We start from the raw sequence: 27450 nt of genomic DNA on the forward strand, positions 1-27450 counted from the left end.
AATCTACTTTATAGGTTAACTTCTTCCTAGATTCCTATTACTCATTACTATTAAATGAATCGCTACTACAAAGATATTGCTAAATACAATAAAACCTCATTTAATTCAGGCTTTATTCATTTGGAGTTCCTGATAATCAGCTGAGATAAAATTTACCTTTAATAAGTCACTTCTAAGCCAGACAAGTTTAAAGCAAGATGGAGATAAGTTCAAACCTTTAAAAGAAATCTCATGAACAGGATGATTTCAGAAAAAAACAAAAAAACTTAAGTTTAGAGAAAAACCTGGAAAGACTTCTATGAAGTGATGCAAAGTAAAGTGTGCAGAACCAGGAGAACAATGTATATAGTAACAGAAATATTATAAAATGGTCAATTGTGAAGGATTAAAACATTATCAGCAAAGCAAGCTTCCATGATAATCACAAGGGATGCATAAAGGAAATGTTACCCACAGCTTAAGAAGGAACTATTAGAGTCTTAGTGCAGATCAAAGTATTCCATTTTCTACTATATTACCTTCATGAGATTCTTATTGTATGTATGTAATTCTATATGTTTCTTCTATCACAACATGGGCAACATGGAAATTGGTATAGCATAAAAATATTAGTATAACTACCAAACTATTTACCACCTGGGGAATAAGGAGAAGAAAATCTGAACCCTAAAATGTCAGAAAACAATTGTCAAAAACTGTTTCTAGGGGGCAGCTGGGTGACTCAGGGTATTGAGAGCCAGGCCTAGAGATAGGAGATCCTAGGTTCATATCTCGCCTCAGACACTTCCCAGCTGTGTGACCCTAGGCAAGTCACTTGACCACCATTGCTTAGTCCTTACCACTCTTCTACCTTGGAACCAAATGCACAGTACTGATTCTAAGATGGATGGTAAGGACTTAAAAAAACAAACAAACTTTCTATAGGTAACAAACAGATATCTTAAATTAAACAATGAACAAAGAAAAAAAAGGAAAAGGTATCTTTCCACTCACCCTCAAATAAAGGGAGGAATCTAACTTAATAATAAAGTATCAGTCTTATCTTTTTATGAAGTAACTTCTTTAAGGGCCCTGGAAAAGCAAATTCCATTAGTAAAGCAAGACTTCATTAGTAAAAAAAAAAAAGTATGTCATTCATGCTATTTTAATAACATTTATTTTTAAATATTCTATATTTTAGTGCCCAAGTATAGTTTAGATTATTCATTAATTTCAGGTGGCTTCTGTCCTCCCCCACCCGCACCCCACCCCAATTAGTTCTAACAAATCAGCATATTCTACAAGTGGTTTTATAGGCTGGTAAAATCAGAAATACAGCATTCTAAAAATATCTAATCCCCACTAATTTCTCAGGCAGCAGACAACAGATCAAAACAAAATATTCAAATGAGCATAATTCACTCAGCTTCCAGATATACATTGTTTTTAAAAGATTTTTAACTCTGATGTCCTCTAAGGAAAAACTGTTTATGTGAAGGCCAAAGGCATTAAGCTCAGCAATCCAAGCCAAAAGGAAACATGAAGTCCTTGGCCCCATCTTCAAATGAAAGTTCATTCATTCACTCCCATAATCCAGGAGATCTTTATAATCAACAACACCCAGCTGCCACCTGTACTAATCTTAGCATCAAGTTACAGAGAATTATCAGACAGCACAAGGTTCTTTTTAGATATGAAAAGAAAGCTTGGAACCAAAAGGGTATTGTCATGAGAAATAAGACAAGTCTCCACAAGTTGCACTCATGTAATTTTTAAAAAATCATTATCATTAATCCTCTACTGTTTGGCCACCAGATGATTTTTTTTTTGGCCGAAAAACTACCCACACCAACAATTCATTAATATAACAAAGTAATCATTGGTCTAGTTTTAAGATATCTCCAGAGTTTAGAGTTTTAAAAGTGGACCAGAACTTCCTTAGAAAGTCCTGCATCTGTGTTTATTTTTACTTGATACAGTGTGCCTTCCTGAATTATAGGAGGAAAAAATGAACTAAAAAAGATTCATTTGTCCACTCTGCTCTAGGGAGTCAGGATTCTTGGTGTGATTCAGTTTTGTCTTGCTATCTATTCATGTACTATGTCTAGTCCTTCTAGATTAATGAGTTGTCAATCTGAGAGGGTAGAAAGAAGTCCCTGAGGGATTAAGAGAATCTGTAACCTCTCAATATTCCTCTGCTGATTACCTCAACATTAAACAGTTATTAGACACCTGCTGTATTCCAGGCACTGTGCTAGGCACTGAAGATAACAAAGACAAAAGGGAAAGTTTCCCTCTGGCTGCTGCTTAAAGTTCAGGAGAGATAAAGGCAGTGGGGAGATTAGCACCTTGGGCCAGAACCCTTCCCACCAGAAGAGAGAAAGGCAAGAAGTTGAAGGTAGGGTAGGACAGAAAAAGTAATAATGGTTTTATTTTAAACACACACACACACACACACACACATACACACACACACATACACACATGAATGACTGGTTGGGGGTGAGAATGCCCTAGAGACTTCGTAGCCCTATTTTCAGTCATCAGTCTATAATTAGTATTAAAGGGAACTGTGATATTAATCAAACTATGAAAGTAATGTTCAATTAGAGGTTAAGGACAAATTGAGGATTTTCTCCATATTATATTAAGAAAAATTTGAAGAATCATATTCATTACCTTTTTAGGCCTACTGAGGTAGAAATAACAGCTTAATTAACTAAAACAAAACTGTGTGGAACAATGTCTTGGATCTTGGAGTCCCAATGACAACCCTTACCTGGATGACCTTGGGCAACACATTTATTTCTTCACCTCTAATATGAAAGTTACATAGAATCATGGTTGTCTTTTAGGGCACAGTGGATAGAGTTTCAGATTTGCAATCAGGAAGTTCAAATGGAGTCATGAGTTCCAATATGATCTCAGACACTTAGTAGTTGTGTGAACTTGGGCAAGTCATTTAACACTGTTTACCTTAGTTTCCTCATCTATAAAACAAACTGGGGAAGGAAATGGCAAACCACTACAGTATCTCTACTAGGAAAATTCTAAATGGGGTCAAGTGGCCATGACTAAAAACAATTGAAGGACACCACCTCATAGACAAGCAGAGTCGTGGAGAGAGCATGGAACTAGAAATCAAAAAACCTACAATCTAAACCTGGTATTTCTAATCCCTACTGGCTGTGTGAGACACTGTAACAAATCACCTAAGGCAGAGGTGAAAATCTAATGATATAATGTATAAAATTCATTTTGAAAGAGCTTGAAACCTACAAAGCACTAAGTAAATGTAGGGTAGAATGTATTATTACTAGAGTGTAACAATGTAGTGAAAAGAGGGCTAGACTTGGAGACAGGAGAGACTTGGGTCCAAATCTGGTCTCTAATTAAAAAAAAAAATTTTTTTTTAAACCCTTACCTTCCATCTTAGAATCAATACTGGGTATTGGTTCTAAGGCAGAAGCATGGTAAGGGCTAGGCAATGGGGGGTCAAGTTGACTTGCCCAGGGTCACACAGCTAGGGTGTGTCTGAGGTCATATTTGAACCCAGGACCTCTGGTCTCTAATATTGACTAGTTATGTGATATACTGAGCAAGTAACTAGATCTCTGTAAAACTGTTCATTGGTTTTTTTTTTAACTAATTTGCTTTGTTTATTACATTAAAATTCCCAGGTATATCTCCCACACTCCCTCCCCTCACTAGAGAAAATTTAACTTCACCCCCCCCAAAATATATATATATATATATATATGTATGTATGTTTAAGTAAAACTATGTTTTGCTTATTTCTATTTATCATTTCTTTCTCTGAGGTAGACATTCTTCAGTGAATATTTCTGTTACTGTATATGATGTTCTCTTCGTTTGCTCATTTCACATAATTTCATAATTTCATGTAGATCTTTCCATGTTTGTTTTTGTTTGTTTTTAGTTAACCTGCTCCTTGTTTTAGGGCACAAACAGTATTCCATTACAATCATATGTCACAACTTATTCAGCTATTCCCCAAATGATGGGCATCCCCATAATTTCCAGTTCTTTGCCACAGTTTGTTCAAAGAGAATAATAATGTTTCTTACCTACTTCAACATGCTTTGCAGATCTTCCAGAAGCAGGCAGTATTGTAGTGGTGATGGTAATAGAATACTGTGGTTAAAGTATATAACACCACACTGAATTGCTACTGGCTAAATGACCATTTCACAGATATCAAAAAACACTCCAAATCTCAAAAAATTCAGTAATGGAATAAAATCACAAGAATGACTACTCCCTATCCCTCCAAAAAGAAACTCCAAAGAAACAAAAACAGAAAAGCAATCTATGGTAGTGTCCTTAGAAAAATTTTCTGGTGATTAAATCTAAAAATGGGCAGGGGAAGTTAATCTCATCTTCAAAATAGCCATGATAAAAGGCTGATAAAACACAAAGAAGGTATCTGAGAGCAGGGAACATGTGTTTTAATAACCTTTCATAATAAGCTTTCAGTATTCATAAATACATACATATTAGTTTTGTTATAAAAAGAAAACAAAATTGACAAGTTTTTTACTCAAGATATACTTTAATAAATATTCCTAAAGACAAGTATTGGTAATTCAACCGCCCAATTCAAAGAGAAACATAACAATGACTGTTTATAATCCCATATCAATTACATTGATTTTGGGCCCTTTTTATTTCTTTCTTTTCACCAAAATGGAAATCATGTGAATGGAAAATGTTTTTTGTAACCAGTCATGTGCTCCAACTAACAGCAAAGCATAAAGGGATCCAGATTCTTCTTTGTTAATTTTGTTCCAGTTCAAGGTGAATGTCAGAAAGCATACCAACTTTTCAGTTTGCCATGACTGCAGATGACATTGAAGGACATAGCTGCATAACCAAAGAATTCTCCTATGCAAATCCGATGGCACTTAGGAAATAGAACACATACAACCAGAAAAAGCTAAGGGATAAAGACATAGTAAATATTTTCTATAGTTTAACCAATGTAACATCTAGGATGAAGCTGTTATGCTTTTCTCTTTCACGGGGGTGAGTTAGGGTGTCTTTGGTATCTCATGAATGAACCATATTCTCATGAGAGAGAAGAGGGTTAGGTTATTTTTCCCTCATTCATTCTAACATCAGTAAAAATGGAAATGAGGTAGAGATGTTATCCACCAGTGGAAGTTCAAAATGGGAAAAAAAAATTGTTATAGTGAATTAATCAAGCATGTCACCATTGACTCCATCTACAAAAATAACCCTAGGAATTTCACGAGTTTTAGGAAATGATGTTTTTGATTACATAAAAATTTTAAGATTCTTTGCATAATCATCTTCTGATAAAGGTTTAATATCCAAGATATATAAATCACTAACCAAAAAAATCCAAGAAAAACTGTTCCTCAATAAAAATTATCCATAGACACCAAAATGTTTATATTAGCACTTTTTAGAATAGCAAACACCTGAAATAAAAAACGACTAAGGAATGATCTAACACACTTTGGTACATGAATTAAAAGGAATATTATTGTAATGTAAGAAGTGGTGAATGAGTTCTACGGAGAAGCACAAGACATGAATATGATGAAATGGGAAGCAAGCAAAGCCAGGAAAACAACACATACAATTCCTACAATAATGAATATGGAAAAAGCAAATACAAAGTAACTGAGATTGAATGCTGAAATATTACAAAGAAGCTTGGTCCCCAAAGAAAAATGAAAAGACTCTTCCCAACACTCCTTTGTAGACATTAGTCTCTACTGGGATAGGATGCTACATATAACAGGGTTTTGTCTTTTTCAATATACTGATAATATTTTGCTCTTTTTCTTTCTTTTTCTAAAGAATTCTTTGTTATAATCAATGGCTTTCTGGGAGGGGGATGGAAAAGATATAAGGGAAATCTGAAATCTAGGCAACAGTTAAAAAAAAGACACCAATAAAATCTTTTTTTTTTTTTTAATGTTCACTTACATTCACAAAATAACCCTAGGAAGGAAACATGGATAAGGATTACAAGAGACCTCCATGACCACCTAAATTGATAGCCTCCTTTTACAGATAGCCCACAAAGATGATATGACTGACTTGCCCAACCACACACAGAATATCAAACTGAGTTTCAAAACCAGATTCTCTAAATCTAAATCTCTCTTGCTTTTCCATTATATCATACTAACTTCTGATTCTTACACCAAGCCCTCTGTGGCATTTGATGTTTCATGTTTACTTATTCAATCTTATTCCTACTCATTACCTACCCACACTTTTTCTCCCATCCCATGCAACTATAATGGTCTCTTCCAATCAGAGAAGTGTTTCCCTAATGATATCACATGGCAGTGGATGTACTTTGGCTGGGCTAGTTGAGCAATGTTGTAACAGAAAGGATTATGACATACTAGAGTGGGGAATCTAGGGAGAAGGGTGTGTGTTTGTTCTAAGGGTTATAAGGAGTCACAAGAGAGGTTAGTATAAGACAGGGATAGGTATATGAGACACAGATGAAGTAACACTTCTAAATGCTCATAGGATCAGAAATCCAGAGCTGGAAAGGGTTTAGAGGTCACCTAGTTCAATCTAATTTTACAGATGAGTAAACTGATGCCCAGAGAGGTTAAGTTCCTGCCTAAAGTTATACAACTAGCAAATGGTACAGTGAAGATTTAAACCCAAATTATGTGGCTACCAAATCAGTGGAGTTTTTTGTTGGTTTTTTTTTACTGTACCTCAGGGCCCTTATCTATTATGATTATATAATCATTAATATAACAATAACACATTTATAGAAAGCTTTAAGGTTAACAAAGTACTTTTCTCCTAATTCCCCAATGAATGGATTACTCACAGTTAGTCAATATCATTAGGACTCAGAAAGGGGGCTGTTGACTCCAACCAAGGCCATGCTACCTCCCAATGCTACAGAGTCGGTCTATTTACAAAAAAACAAATTGTATACAAATATATATGCACAAAAATTGTCATTTAAAAGTGTTCTTCCAGCCATTAGTTTTTTTTTCCAAAAATGTGTACTACATTGCAAATAAGCTTCATTACTCAATACCTAACCTTCCCACTTAAAAATGGTTTACTCTAGGGCAGCAGCTAGGTAGCTCAGTGGATTGAGAGCCAGGCCTAGAGATGGAAGGTCCTGGGTTCAAATTTGACCCCAGCCACTTCATATCTGTATGAGCCTGGGCAAGTCACCCACTGCCTAGCCCTTACTGCTCTTCTGCCTTAGAACCAATAATGGGTTTAAAAAACCCAAAACTTTATTCTCTAGATCCCTGGAACTTTGAGAACCCTGAAATCATTTACAAGAAAGATTTGACATCCAGTACAGTGAAAACACTTTCTAGTGCATTTACAGCTAATAAACATTTCTGTGCCTTTGCTTAGCATAGAGGTAGAGCTACTTCCATTGAATAAGGGGGCAACATAATTGCCTGTTAAAAATCATTCAAATAAGATATGTCTAGTACAGTATATAGTTCCAGGTAATCAATGTTCCACTCTCTTTTCTAAAGGTCAGATTGTTTTGGGGAGAATGTCAAAGAAGATATAATTCTATTTGCATAGGGCCTCTATCCCCTCAAAAAAAACAAGCAAAATTAGAATCATCAAATTTTGGAGCCAGATGAGACCTTCAAGATGTTATTATTTTATTTAGATATCTTTTTCTAGGCCTGGAATTTCATCAGTATGGGGAACTTTGGTGAAAGAAACTTTGAACCAATATCTCACACCTTATATCAAGATAAGGTCAAAATGGATATATGATTTGGACATAAAGGGTGATACCATAAAGAAATTAGGGAACATAGAATAGTTTATCTGGCAGATATATGAAGAAAGGAAGAATTTATGACCAAACAAGGGATAGAAAAACATTATAAGATGTAAAATAACTTTGACTATATGAAATTTAAATAAATTTTCTTATGCAAAACCATTGTAACCAAGGTTAGAATGGAAACAACAAACTGGTCAAAATTTTTATAACAGATTTATGATAAAGATCTCATTTCTCAAATATATTGAGAACTAAGTTATAAGAATTCCAGCCATTCCCCAACTGACAAATGGAAAAAGCAGTTTTCATATGGAGAAATCAATGCTATCAATAATCATATGAAAAGATGTACCAAATCACTCTTGATTAGATGAATGCAAATCAAAACAACTCTAAAGTACCACTTCACCCCTATCAGATTGGCCAATATGACTCCACCTTTACTGGAGTCTCCTCCATATCTGGAGAGAGAGAGAGAGAGAGGGAGAGAGGGAGGGAGGAAGGGAAGGAGGAAGGGAGGAAGAGAGGAAGAGAGGAAGAGAGGAAGAGAGGAAGAGAGGAAGGAAGGAAGGAAGGAAGGAAGGAAGGAAGGAAGGAAGGAAGGAAGGAAGGAAGGAAGGAAGGAAGGAAGGAAGGAAGGAAGGAAGGAAGGAAGGAAGGAAGGAAGGAAGGAAGGAAGGAAGGAAGGAAGGAAGGAAGGAAGGAAGGAAGGAAGGAAGGAAGGAAGGAAGGAAGGAAGGAAGGAAGGAAGGAAACTTTCTCTACCAATGCAGACAGTATGGCACAGTTGGCCTTGGAGTCAAGAACACTTGAGATCAAATTCTCCACTCTGATACATACATTGGGGGGAGAGGGGGAAGGGGAGAAGGGAAGGGGAATATGAATACAGGGTAGGTCAATTAAAAAAGTAATTTTAGGAAGGAGAGAACAATATAACTGGGAAATCATTAAAGATTTTGTTCAGAAAGTGACCCCAATCAAGCAAGCAATATTTATTAAGCTAAATTTAGAACTTTATTAACTCAGAACACCAGAACTGAGCCTTGAAGAATCAGAGGACACAAGCAAGAGTCAGAAGTGAAGGCAGAATGAATGCATGCTGTGAGAGGAGGGTATTGGGGAAGACTTGGGAAACAGCACGAAGACTCTAGATGGAATGCTAAGCTCAGGAAGCAGCTAGCAGGCTAGTTCAGCTGGAACATATGGTGTTTGTAGAGCAGTATTGTGAAATAAGTCTCAAAAAGTTTGTGGGAACCAGATGGTAAAGGATTTTGAATGCCAGGGTGAAAAATTTATATTTTGTCCTAGAGGATACATTGGGGATTTTAAATAAGGTAAATAACAATGGTCAAATCTATGTTTTAGAAAAATTACTTTGGCAGCTATGTAGAGGATAGATGAACTGGAGAGGAAAGGAAATGGATAAAAAGAGCTCTATTAGGATTCTACTTCAGTAATTCAAGTAAGAAGAGATGAGGGACCCAACTAGGGTAGTAGCCACATAAGTGCAGAAAAAAAGATCAGATTCAAGAAAGGTTAAGGGGTGAAGAATGATTACATCTGATCATTTAGATGCACTTTGCCCTTCCTATAAATGGAGACAGCAGTAAAAGTCTAATTAGGGAAAAAAATAAACTGATTATGCTAAATGAAAGTAAGCAATGGGGAGGGGAAAATCAATTAACTACTCTTTCTAGCACTGATTGCTGACTTTGTAATTGGTGTTGCAGTAACGTTTTTAAAAAAGCAAAATAAAGTTATTATCTGTCCTACCCACAAATATATGCATATCTATTAGCATACTGAGACTTTCCTGTTGAAGATTCACTGAAACAAAAAAGACAAACTTTGCTACAAAAAGAAGAAAGGTTGGAGGCAGCTGGGTGCTCAGTGGATAGAGAGCCAGGCCTAGAGATAGATGGGAGGCCCTAGATTCAAATCTGAATTTAAGACAGTTCTTAGCTGTGTGACACTAGGCAAGCCACTTAACCCCCATTGCCTAGCCCTTACCACTCTTTTGTCTTGGAACCAATACTATATTGTCCCTCACAATATTGCAGTTCACTTATCAGGGCTTCACTATATCATGGGTTTTCACTATATAGCCAGATTTTGCAGATTAATATCTTACTACTATTTGCCATCATGAGATTGTACACGTCACACTAATGGCTGATGTAATGAAAGGCAACCAACCACAGCACTGTGTTCTGTATCCTGAGCTCTGATTGGCTCAGTGATTGTTGCATCGGTCTGTTAGCTCTCCTGCCCTGTGTGCATTGTTCAGCATCTCTCCTTGTCCACTTCATATCACTATCTGATCACTCACTGAGCCAAGTGTTGCTCTGTGGTGTTGTTTTTGTGAAGTTTTCATAAATTTATTTCAAGCCCTATGCCACCCCAAACATTCTGCACCTTCTAAGGCTTCTGGCAGTGAATGCTGCTACTTTCCAGATTTTTACCTATTGTGGGCATCTCTGAAACATAACTACTGAGATTGGTAGTATAGATTCTAAGGCAGAAAGAAAGGGTTTAAAAAAAAAGGTTACTTCTATTATGAAAGGGAATTTACTATAAAGTATTTTCTGATGAAAGGAGGGTATTCCTACATTTTAATTTTCAAGTGTAACTGGATTACAGTATATTATCAGATCCTGGCAGGTAACTAGTATCATGAATAAATAATACGAATATTACCCTTAACTGCTCACCCATTGCCCTTATCTGCTCATCATCTAAAACTAATTACATTGGTTCTTAGATTATGTGGCTGTCAGTGCAAAATAATCTTTTATATCAGCTGAGTTGAGGGGGAGATGTATTTCAAATCAAATTAATTAGTTTTTCTGAGTAGGTTGAGGTACTTTCCTCCCATCATTCAATTTCCTCCAGAATTTGTGTTGGGAATAGAGGAAAGGGGAGAAATTTTCTTTGCAACTTCAAATGCTGGCTTTGATGAATGACCAAGTAACTATACTTTTCAGACTACGATTACACTAATCTATTAACATAGAAGAGTTCTTCTCCAAGCTGAGCTGGACAAAAACTGAATATTTTATAATTTCTCATACTGGATTAAGAAGACAAAAAGATAAATGAGATGGTACAGAGTGGGAAGACAAATGAGGGAAGCACAGAGTAGTTGGAGGGGCAGAGCAACTGAGTTATGATTGGAATATTGTGAGGAAAGGTAATATATTAATAGGATAATTAATTGCATCAAGTTGAGCAGGTGTTTTCCATTGTTATGCCTAGAGGCAAGATGGTTTTCTATGGGAAAGAATTTCCCAGTCTTTCAGGACAGCAGTTACCTAGTCTGCCTACAGTCCTCCACAGGAATGCCAAGTTTCAGAACAAAACAAAATAAAAAGGCCTAGAATCTTGATTCTATAAAGTGTGAGACAAGTTAAAATACCACTCACTGTTTCTGTTTTATCTAGAGTAAAAGCAATATACAAGTTATAAGGAGTTTAAACTTAAGCCCGATAGTATAAAAAAAAAGAATTCCCTTTTGCTAGAGATGTTCCAACAAAAGCTAGGTGTTAAAAGATGCTTTTCATTTCAGTTTCCATAAACTATTCCTTTACTTCACCTTAGTCACACACAGGGATGGTCACACACTACATCTCACTAATGTTCCATTTCCTTATTAGAAACTCTGACATTTCCCCATCTGACTATAACCTCCTATCATTCCATCACTCCCCATGCCTCACTTCTTCTAAGTGAGAACCTCCTAATCACTCATTTCAGTTTTCTTTCCTTTTCAATCTTGACTCCATTATTGGCTATTTCAACTCTACACTGTCCATAACCCAAACCTCAATTCTAGATGACTTTCACTATATAAATGTCTTCTTTGATCCAACACATGAACGGCTGAACTGAAAAGGAGGTAACACAACTGTCCTAATTAGATATATTAAAAATATACGACCTCAAAACTGGGCTTAGGCTATAGCAAAACAGTTCTTTTTTTCCTTCCTAATTCATTCCCAATCTCACTCCCTAATAAAGCTATTCCAAACCTTATTTCCTCCCTAAACCTATCCCTACACCTACATCTCACTGAAGGACCCTGTCTCTTATTTTACTGAAAAAACTAAGGTCATCTGACATGAATTCACTCTTCTCCCTATCTCTTCATCTCAAAACTCCCAAACATATGTAAAAAATAGACTCGAATACAGGACTACAATCCCCATGAGCCTTTGCTCCACTTCCCCAGAATGCCTTGTAATCTCACCTGGGCCGAGATCGAGAAGGTATTTAAGCTGATTCAAAGGCTTTTGAGAGTCTCTCTCTTGGGTCTTTTGGACTTCCATTTTGCAGCAGGAGCGTCTCTTGCGTGATGTGAGGTTATTTTGTCTAGGCCTCTGGCCTAGGCACATGTTTCTTACTTGTATATTCTTTAATCTTTAACCTTTAACAAACCTCTAAAAAATATAATACTTCTTGCAGAGAGAAACTAATTTCTACCTGCCTCAGTCTCCCCATCTCCCCTAAATTTTAATCTTTACAGATGGCGACCACTAGATTGGATGAGAACTTCTCAAAATTTTTTTAGCCTAGAGAATTTTTTTTAAAGCCAAGGTTCTCCGAGATACTCTTTAGAAAACCGTCTTGATCATCTCCTGCCTGTGGCCCTCTTCGGCTCCTGCTTCTGCTCCTGGCCTCTCACCTGGTGCCTGAGCTGTGCTCCAGCTCCCGGCCCAACCCACCCTGGCGGTCTGTCTCTCACCCATCTGGCCTCCGACCCAGCCGGCTCATCACCCAGATCCTTGGAGCAGATTGCTGAGGACTCATTGTGACCAGCTGGTAACAGTATTGGCCAGGTGGGCAGAGGGGAGAGAAGAGAGGGAAAGGAGACCCGGTAATTTTCCTTTAGGCTAAGCCTCCACGTGGATGGGGGTATTGGCCACAGGGGGATCATATCAGGGGAGAGAGAAAAGGGAGAGGAGAAGAAACAGATTTTTTCAAACAGAAACTTAAAAAGCAATGGGCTGTTTAAAAGGATTTTTGACTGTTCTGGTAATTTCATTGATTTCACCTGCGTGCCAGAAGAAACATTCAGCCCAAAGATTCAACTTTGAATTTGAAAATGGGTGGCTCAGGGAACTGAGAGCATGGTCCTGGGTTAAAATCTGGCCTCAGATACTTCCCAGCTATGGGGCCCTGGACGGGTCCCTTGAAACCCATTGCCTAGCTCTTACTACTCTGCCTTCAGACAATAGACATTTAAATGGATAAGAACCCAAGGAACTTTGAAGAGACTAAAGGCTATATTCTAAGGCATTTCAGACTCCAATGGTTTATAAAAATCTCTGTATTCTATTGCATTTTTTGTTTAAGGTTTAACTTTGTGATTTTAAGTTCATATATTACTGGATTCAATATTATTCTGCTTGAACTGAAGGTTGATTGAATTTATTTTGAATGTACTGAGTTTTGAAATTCTGTTGTTTTTCCCCTATAACTGTGTTGAACAAATATTATTGTGAATAAGCCCATATATAAAAAAACAGCTTTTTTCTATTTTGCTGAGGATAGATGGACTTCAGAACTGGTTATAATTGTATTAACAACCTTTGGAATTTTAATGTGCTAAATACCTCAAATGATTTCATTTTAAAGGTTTTTTAAATATGATTTTTGGAATTTTTTTTTAACAATCTGGTTATTTTTGCCTGCCCCTACCACGAGGTAAGGCCCATTAGCTGAAGTGAAATACATTTTATAAACCCCCAACCTTCCCACATGTGAATGGAAGTTGGGCAGTTAATCTCAGGGCATTTGTATCCCTATAAGCCTCCAAGAAAAAGGAGCACCCCTTTATTTATGCTCTTCAGCTCACTATTTTACTTCTACCAGAATGATATATAGATTTCTTGATTATGTTCTAAACCCAAGATGAGTTTTACTTTGTTTTAAAAAATATGTTTAAATACCAAGGTTGAAGGATTGCTATGTTTGTAAAAATTGTGACAAATGTCCATCAATTCATAGGTTTTAAAAATGTCATACAGCAACTTATGTGAAATATGAAAGTGTGTTTGTTTGCTATTGTAATTAATTGGGCTTTTGAGAATTTTGGGGATTTTGATATCTACATATTTGTACTACTGTATTTTTAAAGATGAAAAAATTGTTAACCTTGTTCAATTCATTTGCCTTCTACTCAGTTTTTTTTATTATTTTTTCTCTCCTTTTTATATTTGAAGCACATGTCACCAGAATTAAGATTTTCTTTAACCTTTTGATTTTTCAGTACTACAAGTGTAAGATACATTTGTCAGAGCATGCCCAAAAGGCTTGTGACTATAAAAATGATGCCACTAATTATTTAAATAAATTACGGGACTTTGCTTAATGATTCTGTCTGATTTCAGGACAAGAGATACACACAAGAGCCATTTCATAGGGCCAAAGAAAGGCCAATCTAGGATGGATTGATGCACTTCTAGGCCAATACAAAGGTCTTGAACCTAGTGTGAAGACTCGAGGTTACTATGTTTAACATGTGTTAAGACATAGGCTTTCCTTGTATCCACACTCACTCTGAAGATACTCACAGACGAGAATCCCCGAAACCTTGGCTCCTATAATCTGGTCCCCTTTTCTGCCTCTCATAGTGTGGTACCTTTCTGTAGTCCTGGCTACTGACTGGGTAAATGCATCATTACTTAGATCATTTTGATTGGGCCCTGATTGAAGGACCTGTTATAGATTTATTTTTCTTCTACTTGGAATTTTTACACATAAGACTTTGATAGTCTATCTTTTCATCCAGAAATTTTTCTTTTCTTTTGGATTTTCTGATGTCTTTTTAATATCTCTTGCCAATTGATTCATATACCTCATACTTCAGCCATGCATCCCTAACTGATTCTGAATCTTTCAATCACCCACAACACAGGGGAATATAAAAAAAATCATTATTTAAATTGCAAAGTTTAAATTCCTTTTGAGAAGAATTTTAGGTAAAGAAGATGCTACCTCTCTGAATCCAGAACTGAACTGTTGGAGAAGCCACCATGAAGAAGCCTCCAGACCACAAGTTGCACAAAATTGAACTTTGGGTATGGTTGATTGAACATTTATTTGTATGTATACTTTTATGCCAAAGGGGACTTCCCCCTAACGGCTTTTTGTCAATGTGTTCAGCAATTATTGGTTTTATTCTTTTTTCTCTTATCCTCACACTATTGTAATCTTTTATGTTTATTATGTTTTTATGATCCTTTTGGGGGAAATTAATTTTTCCAAAAATGATCATACGGGGATAATGTAAAAAATAGACTCGAATACAGGACTACAATCCCCATGAGCCTTTGCTCCACTTCCCCAGAATGCCTTGTAATCTCACCTGGGCCGAGATCGAGAAGGTATTTAAGCTGATTCAAAGGCTTTTGAGAGTCTCTCTCTTGGGTCTTTTGGACTTCCATTTTGCAGCAGGAGCGTCTCTTGCGTGATGTGAGGTTATTTTGTCTAGGCCTCTGGCCTAGGCACATGTTTCTTACTTGTATATTCTTTAATCTTTAACCTTTAACAAACCTCTAAAAAATATAATACTTCTTGCAGAGAGAAACTAATTTCTACCTGCCTCAGTCTCCCCATCTCCCCTAAATTTTAATCTTTACACATAATATCCAGCTCTCAACCTTTTCATCAATCTCTGAAAAGAGGTGGCCCTTCTCTTTGTCAAGACTAACCCTTCTTCATGTACATTTGATCTTTTCTACTGTCTTCAAACATATCCAAGTCTCTCCTAATATTTAAATAAATTTAATAGATTACCATCCCTTGAAATACTACATCTCTCCTCCCTTTTTCAACCTTCTTAAAAAGGCCAGATCTGTACTTACCACCATATCATTCCTTCTTACTCACTAGATACTTGGTAATCTGGTTTCTGATATCATCACTGTCAACTAAAGTTTCCAAAAATTATTAATGCAAAAAATTAATTACAAAAATCTAATGGTTTTTTCTCAGTTCTCAACCTTTGACACTGTTAATTATTCTCTCCTCATTTTTTTTGTGACACTTCTTCCCTTATTCGCCAGTCTCCTTTGCTGACTCATCATTCCATATCCTGCCCCCTAAATGTTAGTTTTGTCCACAAGGTTTTATCCTAGGCCCCTTCTCTTCTTCCATTATACTCTATATTCACACATATATCCAGCTCAAACCTGTCTTCTGAGTTCCACCAATTGCATATTGAAAATCTGTAAAGATTCAGAGGAAAGTCTCCAATGATTTGAGTAGATCCTCTTTGAAGAATTTACTACAAGATGGGGGCAAAAATGGGACAGAATGAAAAATTATAGATGAAATCATGCAGGTGGAAAACTACATAAAGGAAGGAGCGGCCTTCCTAGATAAGATCATGGATCTATGGAAGTATTGAAGTTAAGTCCCTTCCCATTCAAATACTTTGGAATTCTTGGAAGAAAACCTAGGTTAGAGGTTAATTAATTTCTCCAAGGTCATCCCAGCAAATAAGTAGTGGAGTTGTGACAGGCCTTTAGGGCTTGACTCCTGTAGCCTAGTCATTTCTCCATTAGAGCAATGACATTACGTGGTAGAGGAATAAAAATAACTTTATAATCATTAACCTATTCTTTCCCTTTTATTAAATTAAATTTTCTTTTCAAATTACATACATTTATTTTTCTCCCTCTCCACTTCCAATTGAGGAAAAAAGAAAAACAGAATTCTTGTAAAAAAAATGCACAAAATAAATTACTTTATTGGCCATGTTCAAAAATGTGTGTCCCAGTCTGCATATGAATCCTTTACCCCAAGGTCAGGAAATGAGTCTCTTATCTTTCCTTTCTTCTAGACTGATAAACTTTGCATAGTTTCATATCTTCAAAGGCATTCTTCTTTTCCAAATGTAATCCTGCAAAGCTTGTCTATGTGGTATCTTCAAAGTATCTCCCCTACCAGAGACAGCTCAATGAACAGAAATATAGGGATATATAAAAGAGATCTGGCTAACTGGTGGTATCTATTGAATTAGCATAGTTTAGTAAATGCAACAAACTTCCAGTCAGAAATCATAAATTTCTAAATTGGAAGATTACTTAATATAATCATGCAATCAAATAACTCTTCTACCTAAAAAACAGCTTCATAAAAGAGAAGGGAAGAAGCACTAACAAACATGCTTTCATTAGATTTTAAGTTCCTTGAAGGCAAGCACTGTCTTTTTGTATTCCTTTACTTAGCACAGGGCCTAGTACATAATAGGCACTTAGTAAATCTTTATTGATTGATTGAGCTGATTGCTCATATCTATGGCAGAGTTCAAATCCCATCACCCTTCAACTATTCCCAAGAATGAATGGAAAAATGTGGGCAAGAAACTCCTAAGACTGATTTGCCTCCAAAATGGCCACCAAAACAAGGAAATCTCACATAAATTGAGTTAATAGAATAATAATGCTACCATGAAGAGGAAGTATGGGAAAATGGGTAGAGAGGCAGTCCTGGGTTCAAATACTATCTCTGCCTGCCACATAGGGTCATGTTACCCTCTGTTACAGGAAAAGTTTAAGTGTGTGTTTGCAGATGGACAGCAGAGTTCAGAGTTCTGGAATTCTGAAGTAAAGCAGCTACTCTTGGAAAGAGACAGTTGAGCCTGGGGGCTGTGGCTTTTCTCTCTCTGGGTGGACCTGAGGAGATTAGATTGTTCCCTGTGGCATTTGAGTGCCAGATCTTCACATCCTACCTGCTGTTTGGATTATCCTGTTACCCTATTGGCTATTTTATATCTGCTGAATTCCTGTGCTGCTCTTGTGACACCTGACAGCTGATCATGAGACCATCCTTGGACCCTGGGAGACTTGCACACAGACCTTTTCCTTAAGGATCATCAAAAGGGGGATTTAGTGTTAGCTGAGTACAGTAATTTGGGGTTATATAGGGAGTATAGGAGTAGAGTAGGGAAACACTCAGAAGCAATCTCTGTGAAGAGATTTGTAGATCTGGGGAGGTATAGGGAGTTATTATTAGAGTAAGTTATATCCAAATTCCTTCTAACCTGTCCCTATTTTATTCAACAGCAGTTGTTTTATAACATAGGGTTCTTTATGTGTCTTATCTCAGGGTCTGGCTCTGCACAGGGCTTGGGTGGCCTTCCCAAAACCAGGTTACTCTTCTGATACCAGCCTAAATAACATCCAATCCCATCCCCAAATCCCTACCATTTATTTCACCTAGGCAAGTCTCTTATCTCCCAGAGACTCAGATAACTGGTAAAACAAAAAATTGTACCACCTATATTTATTGGAGGAAGTTTCCTAACAATCACAGCTCTAGACCAACACTATCATGAATGACCTTCATATAAGTACTTTAAAAGTTCGCCAAGTACTTCACATATATTATCTCCTTTGAACCTCTGAACAATACTTTTAAGGTAATTAATGTAAGTATATTACAATAAGGAAATGGAGGTTAAGTGATCTTCCCTTTGTCACACACATAATGAACCAGGGTCAAGATTTGACTTCCTGACTGCAAATACAGCACTATCCACAACACCAAAAAGTAGGGAGAAAGGGGAGGAAGGATAATACCAAAGGGTCACAGCTTTGTCACCAGGGTAGGCAAGTGGAATGAGAAAGATTTGAGTCTAGATTTTGCCTCCAATGCTAACTAGCTCTATGATTTGGGGCAAGTCATTTAGCTTCAGTCTCCCTCAGGTTCCTAGTCTGAAAATGGGGATAATAGCCCCTATACTTCAGAATGAATTGTGAAGATGAAATGAGATAATATATATTAAAAGCACTTTGAAAACTTTAAAGTTCTATACAAATGCTAGCTGTTATTATTTTTATTTGCAACAAGCCAATTATGTCAAAATATTGCAGAATAATTTTCTTATCTAATTTGTTACAAATGAAAGCTTCTACTGGGTGGGGATAGTGAAAGGTATATAAAAAACATAATCAAATCATTTTCTAAGAATTCATAGGAGAAAACAAAAAGATGCACAGAGAAGGGCACAATCAAATGGAACAATGAAGTTACTACCGTATTCAATTTTAATATAATTATAATAACCATAATAGGTAACATGTATATAGCACTTACTATATTCCAGAAACCGTGTTAAGTGCTTTACAATTATTATAACATTTGATCTTCACAACAACCCTAAGACGTAGTTGCCATTATTATCATTCTCATTTTATAGAAAAGGAAATTGAAGTAAAACAAAGGTTAAATACCTTGTCCAGGTTCAAAACTAGTAATAACAGTATGAGGCAAGATTTGAATTGAGGTCTTCCTGACTCCAGGCTCAGCTTTCTAAACACTAGACCTTTAACTAAACACTAGACTAATCGTTAAAAAGCAAGCTATGCATAATAGTTCAGTTTCTTACACAATTCTTTTTCTTGTTTATATATTTGATTATCTTTGTTGAGGATTTTTAAGTTCAAAAATACATACAAAAATTTAATCTTATCTACACAAATACTAAAAATGTCAGTGCTTCAGTGTGAATTCATATGACCATCTGACTGCAATGCCTAAATTCAAAGTCTAAATGTTGAGTGTCTTCTGGAAGTTTTTAAAGGATTAGTGCAAAGCTGTCTCATTTTTAATATAACATGCCTGTGCTTGGGTATATCTATGTTTGCCAAATTCTTCTGGGAACAATAGTCAGGATGCATGAAACAAAGTGACACACCCAGCTACTAAAGACAACTTTGATAACAAACCTGCCTCCCCTACTATGGCCTGTGATCTACATTCCCAAACATCCAGCAAAGAAACATCTGGGGTATGGCCTCTGGTAGTTCTCAAGAGGCTGTCAAAGACAACTAAGAATACCAAACCATCTGGCCTGAGCACTTTGTTATGCCTGCTAAGTTGCAGACTAGTGGATATCCCATATCCAAGGTATGCATTTTAGTGAGAAAACCCTTGCCCCCCCCCAAAAAAAAGGACCACTGTAACTTTTTTTAATGCAAAGCAGAAGGAAGTTAGAAAAAAAAGAAGAAACATCAAAGTTTTTAAATTAATGGCAGAATTACATACATTATATATGTATACATACACATAATATATATACTTTAAAGAAAAGTGGCATGAGGGGGCAGCTGGGTAGCTCAGTGGATTGAGAGCCAGGCCTAGAGATGGGAGGTCCTAGGTTCAAATCTGGCCTCAGACACTTCCCAGCTGTGTGACCCTGGGCAAGTCACTTGACCCCCATTGCCTAGCCCTTACCACTCTTCTGCCTTGGAGCCAATACCCAGTATTGACTCCAAGACAGAAGGTAAGGGTTATTAAAAAAAAAAAAAGAAAGAAAAGTGGCATGAAATAGAGATTTCATGGTATCATATACAATTGTGTTCTGCTTCATATATGGAAATGCGTTTTTAAAAATTGTTTAAGGGGCAACTAGGTGGCTCAGTGGATTGAGAGCCAGGCCTAGAGATTAGAGGTCCTGGGCTCAAATCTAACCTCAGGCATTTCCTAACTGTGTGACCCTGGGCGAGTCACTTAATCCCCAATGCCCAGCTCTTATGCTCTTCTGCCTTGGAACCAATGCACAGTATTGATTCTAAGATGGAAGGTAAGGGTTTAAAAAAATAAACCAAACTTTAAGTTCAGAATCAAAATTGTTTCTCCAAAAGAAAAATCAGTCATAAGGTATAGTAGGGCTTACACCCACAAATCTCAGGAATTCAACAAATTACTGTAAATGTAAGTTTGGATGAACAAACTCATTGAAACTTGGGATTCTGCTCCAAGTCCAAACCAGTTCTAAAAACTCACAATGAGTAGTTACGAGGAGATTTATTAAAAAGAAAAGAGAAGAGGTTCATTCTAGAAAATTCTACAAGTTTCAAGTTCAATTAGGATTTTCCCTCAACTCTCTTAGGCTCAAAAGAGGTATACCTGATGGAGGTGGGGGGGACAAAGCATTTATTAAGTGGCTACTACATGGCAGGGGCTATTGTTATCCCCATTTTACAGTAAAGAAAACTGAAGCAGAGGTTAAATGATTTGCCCAGGGTAACATAGGAACTAAATGTCTACGGGTATATTAGAACTCTGGTCTTCTTGACTTCAGATCTAGTGCTCTGTCAATTATGCCACCTAGCTGTCTCTGGGAAAGAGAGCTGCTAGTCACCAGCAGTTGTGAAGGACTCATACTTCTGTTGTCTACACATGTGCTTCATGACCTTTGTACTTTAAGTATGAAACCATTATCCTCAGATACTTCTTGTTTGGGGGGTGGGGGGGGGGAACGTGCCCCTGGTTTGAGACGGGGGAGAGGCAAGCAGAATATTTTATAACAACTGTTTTATTACACCTGTTTAGTAAATACCTTTTATATAAGTTACTTAAATGTGGCCAGTATGATTTTTAATGGAAAACATACCAGTTGGGGCTTGTAACGGGCACTATTAGAAATCTGGGCCCTCTAAGTTACCCCTAGAACCCTAAGATATTGGTATCTACCCTCTAGGAAAGGACTGGTCATACAATGTAAGAGTTGAGGGAGTAGCCCCAGAAAGCATACTATAGATGTTCTTTAAACTTGCCTAGTTTATTACAAATACACTCAGGGCTATAATAAAGGTCCCTAAAAGTTCTAGGGTTATCCTAGGCTTTAAAACAAAATGAATTTCAACACTGATAGTTCCATCACTTACAAACTAGTTCATTTGAATAAGCTGGTACTGCCTACTTCTAATAAGCAGTAGAATAATAAGTAATGGGTAATTATAGCAGCACTTCCCTAGAGCCTATAGATTAAGGCAGACATATGACTCCATCAGAGTTTTCAAGAACCATTTGATGATGACTTTTTATACCAGTGATGGCAAACCTTTTAGAGACCTGAGAGACCAAGTGCCCAAACTGCAACTCTCACATGGCATGGTGATGTGCCTCCCCCACCCCCACCCCCACCCCCACCCCAGACAGAGGAGGGAGGAAGCGTTCCCATTGGGCTGCTGGGCAGAGGTGTAGGTCATATGAGAAATGCCCTCAGGCACATGGAGAGGGGAAGGGGAGCAACCCCTTCCAGCATGCATGCCATAGGTTTGCCAACACAGTCTTATAACAAGAATAATTCATATCTATATAGCACTTAAAAGATTTGTTGTTGTAGAGTCATTTTCAGTGCTATCCAACTTTGGGACCCAAATCTGGGATTTTCTTGGCATAGGTACTAACATGGTTTGCCATCTCCTTCTCTAGCTCACTTTATTAATGAGGAAACTGAGGCAAGAAGTGGTAAGTGACTTGCCCAAGGTCACATGACTAGTAAGTTTCTGAAGCTGGATTTGAACTAAGGAAGATGAGTCTTCTTGACTCCAAGCCTGGCACTCTATCCACTTCACCACCTGGCTCCCCACTTCATACTTGGAAACAAATTCTGTGGATAATCAATATTGGTTTTTACCTACATTTTATGGATAAGGACAGAAATATAGTGATGACACTACTGAGCAGTAAGGCTGAAACAGGAATCCAAGTCTTCTGATTCTTACTCTCCCTACAAAACTGTCACATTCCTGCCACTTCATAATTCATACAGTTCAACCTGACTCAAAACCTGATGAAGTAATTTTTTTTATTAGTGGCCAACTTTTTTTTTTAAACCCTTACCTTCCATCTTAGAATCAATACTGGGTATTGGTTCTAAGACAGAAGAGTGGTATGGGCTAGGCAATGGGGGTTAAGTGACTTGCCCAGGGTCACACAGCTGGGAAGTGTCTGAGGTCAGATTTGAACCTAGAACCTCCTATCTCTAGGCCTGGCTCTCAATCCACTGAGCTACCCAGCTACCCCAGTGGCCAACTTTTAAAGGCCTTTCCACCTCCCACACACAAGGCTCAATTTGAGTGGAAAATGGCCTTAGGAAAAAATATTCTAAATAAAGAAAAATAAAGTAAAAAAAAAATTTTAATGACCTTAGAAATGCCCACAGGTCCCAGGAGAACAAAATAGCAAGAGGATTGTGATTAAAAGAAGCAAAGGTCCCATGAATATACTGTAGAATTCAAAGATGATTGTCCACCACTGGTGACAAAGTATTTCAAACTCTAAGGTTTACTGCCTAACATTAATTAAATAATGTGTAGAAATATCCATATGGTCAATTCTAGAGCAATAGGAATTGTGCTAATTAGGAAGCAATCCAATGAAGCATAAATGAATGACTGAACATGAAAAGTACAGTATTACATAAACAGTTTGCAGAGAATAGAAAAAACCACAAACTGTCAGAAAAGTGACAAATTCTGTTCACTCTCTTATCCCGCAATCCCTATTTTGCTTTTGCTTAGTTTTCATTATCACTACCTTACTCAACCAACATATACATATTGCTAGAGAAACACAGTTTACAAAGTTATTCCAACCCTATAATTTAATATTCCTTCACAGAACCATCTGTCTGTAACTTCTGCATTGGTACAATGACAACTCTTTTTTTTTAATTTTTACATAATATATGACTTGTATAGTCAACTTTTATGTGAGGTAAAGTAAAAAGTCCTCAGGGGTGGGAAGTTCTAGGAAAGGAGCATGGAAAAATAGGATGAGAAGGAGAGGTAATGCTGGAGGCCTTTGCACTACAGTCACTAATGCTGCCATCTTAACTATGGCCCTAAACAATCTGGACCAACATAATCAGAATGCTAAAGGTCAGTTACATCATTTGGAAGGTAAGCTGAGACCCCAATTCTCAGAAGCATATTTATCACCAGTAGCCAGTGACACAACAAACATGAACACACACACATCCATACACACCAAATTTATCTTAATGGACTTCACCATAGTTGCATATTCTAATTTTGGCAATAGGCTATTTTCCACTTTTTTAAAATTTCAGAATGGATGATTAAACCAATTTCTTTCATCTTGCTATGTCTGCCATGGGAGTCTTTGTAGTGTCCTGAGGTTCAATATAATCAATACAAAGAAATCTGTGAATAGAAGATCTTTTGATAGTCTCTGAAGTTTTAGATAACCTTAACATCAAGGAGGAATCTTTCTTTTATGTAGGCCTCTTCTGTAACAAAGAGAAACATCTTTGGGGAGTTTATGACTCCCAGTTTGACACTTCATTTTGTGCTAATATTCTATGGATCACTGAATAAAGTTATTATCAAAGTTACATTTGTCAGTCTTTTATAATTTGGTTAAAGATAGTTTTTAAGACTCTTCTGTTTGATGAGTCAAAAGATTTTTTAAATCAATAGAAGATTGTAATGGGATGTTATATTCTTTATACTATTCAGTCAATTCTGTGTTGGCTGCTATAGAAAATGGATGAACAAAGCTTGCCTGTTTCCTTTTCACATTTTCATTAAGCCTACATGGATAGGCCATTCTCATAAAGATTTTTATAAAGATTAAAGAAGTATATTCAACAGTATGTCATATCTTCCAAGTTGTCTTTTTTTTTTTAGAAGGATTTGTAGGCATTTCCATTCTTATGAAACCTTTCTCTCCTTGAAGTAGCTTAAAAACTGATCCAAGTGCATCTAGCTTAGATTTCTTCAGGATGTATTTGACCAGGTTAAATGGCTTTTCCTAATTATAAGTACCATTACTATTTCCTCACATACTACACTGGGGACTGAAGACTTCGCTACAAGAAATGGACAGATGAGAACAATTTGTTCCAATGACCATGAAGGCAGTGGAAGTAGGTGCTGTGGAGCACTTAAGAACTTGGTCATCCACTGCAACCTGACTTTTCTCTTGCCAACTAGACTTCTATGACTCTGGAAGAGAGGAAGGGGACCAACTTCATGCAGCTCTACCTCACTTAAAGCCAATTAATGCACAAGATAACAATCCATGATGTCATTGGTCCTCTGAAAAGGAAGGACAAAAAACAATACTGGGGACTAAGACCTAGAGCAGAGGTCCCCAAACTATGGCCCATGGGCCACATGTGGCCCCCTGACACCATTTATCCAGCCCCCACTGCACTTCCGGAAGGGGCACCTCTTTCATTGGTAGTCAGTGAGAGGAGCACTATATGTGGTGGTGGCGCAAAGCGTGGTATTGCTCACGTACAATACTATTTCCAGTGACATAATCCTTTGCATGGCACCTTGTTCTGAGAGTAACTGAATGAGAACGAGGCACCGCAAAGGATTGTGTGGCTGCACAGTGGAAGACATCAGCATGGTGAGCGGTGATCTGGGGGAAGGGATTCCGCACGGTGTATACTGCTGCCCAGTATAGTGGTAGTGGTGATGGACCTGTACAAGGTGTGAGAGGCCCATCACAGCCAGTGCTGCAGCCTCCGCTATCCCAGACAGCATATACAAATGTGTTCATAGTTTTTTTTATAGTCCGGCCCTCCAACGGTCTGAGGGACAGTGAACTGACCCCCTGTGTAAAAAGTTTGGGGACCCTGACCTAGAGGGTAAATGTGATACACTATCATTATCACTAATTAATACTTATCACTATAAAGTTGTAAGTACATCTGTCCTATTTATCATCTGTTTGTTGTCCTTTCTTCTGCAAAATATCCTTAGAATTATCTGGCTTAGGTGAAGTTTCTCTTCAAACAAATCATGGGCACAGCTAAGTGGTTCAGTGGATTGAGAGCCAGGACTGGAGACAGAAGGTCCTGGGTTCAAATGTGGCTGTATACACTTCCTGTGACTCTGGACAAGTCACTTAAACCCCAATTGTCTAGCCCTTACCATTCTTCTGCCTTGGAACCAACACCATATTGATTCTAAGAAAGAAGGTAAAGGTTTTAAAAAAAATAAAACAATTCAGTCTTCTATTTACCTCATTCAAATTTACATAATGAGCCTAATTTTTATATGAAGTAAATTTCAGTCTAAAGGATTTCTGGCCTTTGACTTCCTTATGAGTAGGTTTCATGTCAATTAACATTTGTTAAGCACTTACTGTGTACAAGAACCAGGCAAGGCAGAAGTTTAGCAAAGATAGTCCTTGTTCCCACATACTTTATTTTGTTTTCTGATCAAGCAGAAAAGAGATTAAGTATTTACAGGGTGCAAGAGTTTCAAGCTACATGGTTCTCTTGGTGTCCTAATAATGGTTATCACTTTAAATGACTGTTAGAATCAATGCCTTTAATTTTGTCTATTTACTATCTTTGCAGAATTAATAGCTTATTTTAACTAGTCAAGTTAGACTGCTATAATCAGGAAAGAGCTTTTCTATTCTCCTTCAATCTCTCTTACTTTGGTATTTTATTTTAATCTTTGTTCTAATTGGGTGATCTGACAACTTATCTATCCTCCAATTAACAACTAGTGATTTCCTTCTCAAGCAAAGGCAATTTCATTTTTATGCCAATGTCTGCCATGTTGACCAAACTTTCAATTCCTGATCCCAAAATATGCCTTCCAATCTAGTCTTTTACATTCTCCACCCTCCATTTTGTACATGCACATTTAGCTTGGAAGGTAGTCTCAAGTTTTTCATAAAATATCTCTATTTTACCCTCTGTTTAACACAGCTAAAATTATCTTATTTTTCCGTTAATAAGCATTTATTTTCTCTCCCTTGTATCTCCATCAAAAAAAATCCTTGTAACAAATATATCTCATCAAGGAAAATAAATTCTTGCCTTATGTCCAAAAACATATGTCTCATTCATTCTACATTTTGATGTACCTCTCTAACATAAGGTAGATGGTATAGATTATTATCATTCCTCAAGAATCATATTTGTTCATTACACTGTTTGGAATTTAAGTCTTTCAAAGTTATTTGTCTTTATGAAACTGTTATTATATAAATTGTTCTAGTTCTGAATACTTCCTCCTGCATCAATTCATACAAGTCTACTCAGGTTCCTCTAAACCCATCTCTTTTATCATTTCTTATGACAATAATATTCTATTGTATTAATTATTAATATACCCCAATTTAGGGGGGGAAAGCTGCTATAAATATTTGTGTATCTTGGTCCTTTCCTTGTTTCTTTAATCTTTTGGGAAGTACAGGCCTAGCAGTGAGAGAGCTGAGGCAAAAGGTAAGCATAGATTAGTTACTTTGGGGGCACAATTCCAAATCGTTTTCCAGAATACCTGGACCAATTCACACCTTCACAATGGTGAACTGATGTGTCCATTCTCTTTAAGTCCCTCCAAAATTTATCATTTCCTTTATCATCTTTAATAATCTGATGAACATCAGGTAGAACCTACAGAGTTGCTTTTATTTGTCACTTGCCTGGGGTCACACAGCTAGTATCTGAGGTCAGATTTAAGATGAATTTTCCTGACTCCAGCCTGTCATTCTTACCCAAGGCACCACCTAGCTACCCTAGGAACCCCCAGCTCCCTTCAATGTCCAAGTACTACCTACTACAAGACATCTTTATTCACCTCCAAAGGAATTAGTGCCCCCTTTGTATTTGCTTCTTATGCATCTTGCATTTACTTTGTTTTTCCAAGTAAAATGTAAGTTCCCAAAGGTCAGGGACTGTTTCCATTTTGTCTCTAGATCTCCTGCATGCATAGCAGGCAGGAGCTTAGGAAAAGCTGGCTTAAATCAGTTGAAAAGAATACTGCTTCTCCAAACGGAGCTTCTTTAGTGTCTTTTGGTTTCATTTATAAGAAAAAATGTCAATATGGATTTAATTCAGTTCCTTCAACAGCATATCAATTAGTTGATCCTTGAACAAA

At 37.1% G+C, this 27450-nt stretch overlaps 1 protein-coding gene and 1 long non-coding RNA gene across 5 annotated transcripts in view; both read right to left on the bottom strand.

The window, feature by feature from the left end:
* The window catches only part of WDFY2 (WD repeat and FYVE domain containing 2), a 197553-nt gene that overhangs the window by 150867 nt on the left and 19236 nt on the right, over positions 1-27450 (bottom strand). The window lies entirely within an intron of this gene.
* The window catches only part of LOC103092202 (uncharacterized), a 28235-nt gene continuing 5407 nt past the window's right edge, over positions 4623-27450 (bottom strand). The window contains exons 1-2 of the long non-coding RNA XR_468232.3: positions 6246-27450; positions 4623-4903 (exon numbers count right to left, since the gene is read on the bottom strand). The exon at positions 6246-27450 is cut by the window's right edge and continues 5407 nt beyond it. This is a non-coding gene — a long non-coding RNA (uncharacterized LOC103092202). The remainder of the gene's footprint in view (positions 4904-6245) is intronic.

Source organism: Monodelphis domestica, chromosome 4, assembly GCF_027887165.1.
Source record: "Monodelphis domestica isolate mMonDom1 chromosome 4, mMonDom1.pri, whole genome shotgun sequence".
NCBI classification, from domain to species: domain Eukaryota; kingdom Metazoa; phylum Chordata; class Mammalia; order Didelphimorphia; family Didelphidae; genus Monodelphis; species Monodelphis domestica.